Source organism: Oryzias melastigma, linkage group LG3 (genome assembly GCF_002922805.2).
Source record: "Oryzias melastigma strain HK-1 linkage group LG3, ASM292280v2, whole genome shotgun sequence".
In the NCBI taxonomy this organism is placed as follows: domain Eukaryota; kingdom Metazoa; phylum Chordata; class Actinopteri; order Beloniformes; family Adrianichthyidae; genus Oryzias; species Oryzias melastigma.
Window position 1 is genome coordinate 10,292,417 of NC_050514.1, and position 4,843 is coordinate 10,297,259.

Genomic DNA, 4,843 nt, shown 5'->3' on the forward strand with positions numbered 1-4,843 from the left:
GAAAAATTGGAACAGCATTGAACTTTCCCTTGGAGTGGTCAGCTGACAAAAAATATAGCACAATGTTGACCCATTTGAATGATAACCTGGATCGTGTAAATGTAGCCAAACAGAAGACCAGTCTTTCAGCTGAGAAAAAAACTAACAAAAAACTAATGACCAAAAGTACTATTAAGCATCAAAGGTCTGAATTTATCACAAGTTTTTCTGTCTTTCTGTTTGGTGTATTTTGTTGTAATTTTCCTACTAAGCATCCTAATAATTAGGTTGAATAGATTTATGTATATTTTTTTGTTTTCTTCTTGTTTTGATTGCTTGAAAGGGGCCCTACCATGATTTTCTTAAGCCTCTCAGATTAAACTATCTATATTTATGATCATATATTACCTTTGGAACACTAAAAAACAAATAGTTTATGAAATCTGAGTTATTTTCATGCGTTTTTTCCTTGCCATAAGTAAAACGACTTGATTTCTTAAGGCTCCGCCTGCTGCTGCATGTTTCATGACGTCATCCTAGAGCCGGCTGTGGCAACGTGTCTAAGTTTCTCCCACAAAAAGTAACAACATACAAACTTTTTCAGAGTGATGCACATACCATATATCTGCCTTTAAGCAGCCCCGGGTGTCGCTACACTGGTTCACAACACAAATACACTTGGCATCTACATGACTGTGTTGGGGGGGGGGGGGTCTAAAGTAAGGAAAACCTGTTTGAGCTGCAATTTATTGAAGACAGGACACCATTGGAAGATATATGGTATTGTGCATCTAAAATGAAAGTTTTTTCTGACCGCCGCTAGCTCTGTGGAGAAATTGGGTGTTGATGTTAGTCTGGGGGCGGTGCTGTCAGGGCAGACTCTTCCTGAAAAGGGGCTGTCTCGCTTTGTGACATCAGCACGTGAGGACCCACTGATTTTTGTGGGTATGGGAGGGGTTGCTGCTGAGAGCGCAGGTTTTTAGAAGATTACTCAGAAATGTGAGAACAGATCATAATATGCTTTGAGGTTCTTTATAGTAAGAAATGATCAGTATAATGCACTTAAAAGCTCAAAAAGTTTTTTTCAAAAAGTTTTTTTCATGGTATGGCCAGTTTGAAATAAATGGTGTATACTTGTATAGTGCTTTTCTACCTTCCTTGAAGGCCCATTTACCCATTGACTCACACATTTACACACTTGTGCCAACCTTGTACCAGAGGCAATGTGAGGTTTAGTGTCTTGCCAAGGGAAACTTCGACACACGGGCGGGTAAGGTGGGAACCGAACCTGCGATCGACCGCACTACCTCTGCACCATGCCCGCCCAAATAAACCAATTAACCATTGTAGAGTTTAATGTGGAGGAGAAATTTGTCACACTCAGATTTATGCTAGTCAGCAGGAGTTTTACTTTAACCCTTTAACACGTGACGCATCGCTGGCTAATACTTAAACACAAAAACTTTAACATACTTTGACTTTTCAACCATTAACAAACATGATCAATGTAATTCCAGAGAAAAGCAACACGAGCCGTTTTCTCTGCTGGATCTATCTGCTGGAATTACGTTGATTGCATTAACAATTGAAAAGTTACAGTTAATCAAATATCATAAACACTGGAGCTCTGGTGTTAAATCATTGGTACTAAATTTAGGATTTTTTGCCTATCATCGGTTATCTCATAAACATTTGACTGTGGTTGCTACTGCCAAGAGTGACATAATGATTTGGTTTTGGAAGTAACCCATTTTCTAAAAGTGTTCATTATAACAAATTAGAACTTGGAAAAACAACATTTTATGTGTCCAGAAGTTATCCTTCAATAAACCCCAATTAGTTTGGTGATCTGCAACATTTATGTGTAACAAATGTGCAGACAAATAGAAGGTGAAGGAAGGGGTAAGTATTTTTCCACACCACCAAGACTGAAACATAAACTGCTTTGGAAAGCTGTGGCAGTCGCACGGGAAACTGTTATTCTCAAACAGGCTTTTGGTAGCACCAGCTGAGTCACAGAAACCTAGCTACGAATTTCTGCCTTGCCCACCGATCCAGACCAGCGTATGTGAAGTTATGTAAGGCGTGGTTGCGAGGGGAAAAGAACGGCAATCTCATCCACTGCCATTTTAAACCAAAACACCACAGAGATCTGTTTTCCAGAACCTCTGCTCCAGCTTTTCACATGGCAGTCCGCATGCATGAGTACTACCACACCAACAAAATGGTCAAATTTGAGGAAAATAAGAACACCAAGCACGCACCGCGTGGGCCCAGGGAGCACATCCTGTTGTGGTGGGTCTAGGAGAGACTTGGAGCTGCCAGGGTGAACCAGACCACAGCCTCCCACTCCTCAGCACTCTGAATCACTGTTTTTCTGAGACACCAAAGCAGCAACATCATCATCTGCTGCTGTTCCATGCCTGTGACTCGCCTGTGGCTTTGCTGGGGAGGGGCTGTGTTTTTCTTGACGGCCAACTTGCTAAAATCAGAACCAATTTCAGACTGAACGCTCAGAGATGTCAGGGACTCAGCCTTGGAACCAGAGCGTCTGTACGCCGTTCCACCCACTGCAGAAGAAAACTCTCAGAATGTAAAAAATATATATATTTACTGGAACACATTGTAAAATGTGAATCAAAAGAGTATCAATATTTTAAATCAATTTTTGCTACTCTTGAAAAGAGAGTAAAACGCTGCTTCTGAGGAATTTTCTATTTGAAGTAAATGTATTGGTTCCAGCAATTTATACACTTAAAAAAGTTTAAACAAGTCTAGGAAGTGTTTGGTTTTTAAATTAAAATGAAAAAAGTCCTCATGATTAACTGGATTAAGTTTCAAAATGTCAATTATTTGGTTTGGCATCAAAATATGATTTCAAAGGTCAAGGAAGGGAGCACAGAAGATGGTTTATCACTACGTCTCGATGCTAAAAGAGCATTTGTATGGTATTTGATACACATTTTTAATAACTATTGCATTAAAACTATAATGAAATCATGTCTTCTTGGTCTTTTTGTATTTGTATGAATATTGTGTATGAATTTGTCACATGGGATTCAAAGAAAAAAACAGATAATGAAAAACTATTCAACTTTTTTACGTACATTTAAAAAAAATGTGATTTGAATAAATATAAAAAATGTTTGTTTGTTTCTTTCTGGATGAGACATGATTTGGTTAAGAACCATTCGAGGTTTTTGCAGTTTCCTAAGATGATATTACTAAAACTTCATCAGTTGAATATTCTAAATATGCTGAATAAAAGCATAAGGATGTGATCTCAGTTTGAACTGAAGCAAATGGAAAGCTATTCTGTGGTCTGACAAATCAAAATGTGAGACTTCTCTGCATGGAAATCTGCAGCTGCAACACCAAGGGGTAAAAAGCAACATTTTGGTTGCTCAGTTTAAAACCAATCCCATATGGGCACCAAAACAAGACATGGAAAGGACCTTTTCCCAACCCATTTTTATCACAAAGCTTCCCTGGCACTGAAGTCCACGTTTTAAACGGCTCATTAAGTTTAAAAAATCTGACAAAAGTAAGCAAATACAACAAACCAAATCAATAAAGAAAGACTTTCGCAAGATTTGGCTTGTTGAGTTTTTACAGGTTTATGTGTAGTTAATAGAAAAGGTGCAGCAGCCTCATGGGAAACACATCCATGTCTCAACTTGTTCTGCAATCCTGGCATCAAATCCACACGGAGCATTAAGAAAAAACAACACAAAATCCAGGTTGGGTGATAAAATTCCTAATTGATAGAGCATCTAAGAGACAGCTTTTCATTTGTTCTCTCAATAGTTTTAATAACAAATGTGTGCTACATTCATTTGTTGCTTTCTCAGCCGTCATTAGGATGGCGGCAGGATGCATGCTGGGCATCCATATATAAATGTTCTCTCACACTCTCACTCCAACAGGAAATTTACATTCTCCACTGTGAGCCTAATATGAGTGTTTTGGATTGTGGGAGGAAGCTGGAGTAACCACAGAAAACCTACGCACGTATGGAAGTGAAAACGCCCCGGCCATAATTCAAACAGGGCCGAAGCAGCAGCAGTGGGAAAGCAAACAGCAAAGCTCCGTGTGTCAGCAGGTAGAGGTGACAATAACAGAGGAGGTTCATGAGGGGGCAGGAGCAAAACAATGAGTCCTTGAAATGCAGCAAAAGGTTCACTAACGGGTAAGAAACAGGACATGAGATGGATACTAGCATGTATAAAAATAATAACAATATAATCCAAAGATTGTAATAGTGAACACAGGTAGTCATATATACTGTATGTAAGGGTTATTATTATTTTTAATGCATATTGATGACATTGAACACAATCATTATGGTTAAATTATAATTATAATATAGTTTTATCGTGGCAGTAAAATCATAATTATCACTTCTTTTAAAGTAACATTTTACTGAAATGATAGTGAAGCGGTCAAGGCGTATCTTCTGCCTGAAGATCTATAAAGGCAACTAATGTAACAAAAAAAAGGTGATATTATAAACACCTCCTCAAAGAGAAGAGCCGGAACATCAGACCAGGACTCTGACCAGCTGACCTCCACCTGAAGGACAGTGGTTGATGATACAATTCAGTGTCAATGTTGGTTAAGTTTAAACGATCTAGAAATGGATCCAGAACATCTTAAACCAAAACTTCAACCAGTGTGACTCAGAGATAAATACCTGGTTCTGAACAGTGTAGGTGTATTTTTTTGCAAGATAATAAAGTGTAATTTAAACATGTGTGCAAGCAAACAAGTAAATATGAATTATAGTCAAATTCATTCACATCTTAGTTTCATTAAGTTGTAGTTTTCTACATCAAAATCAGTTTTTAGTACATTCTACCACACT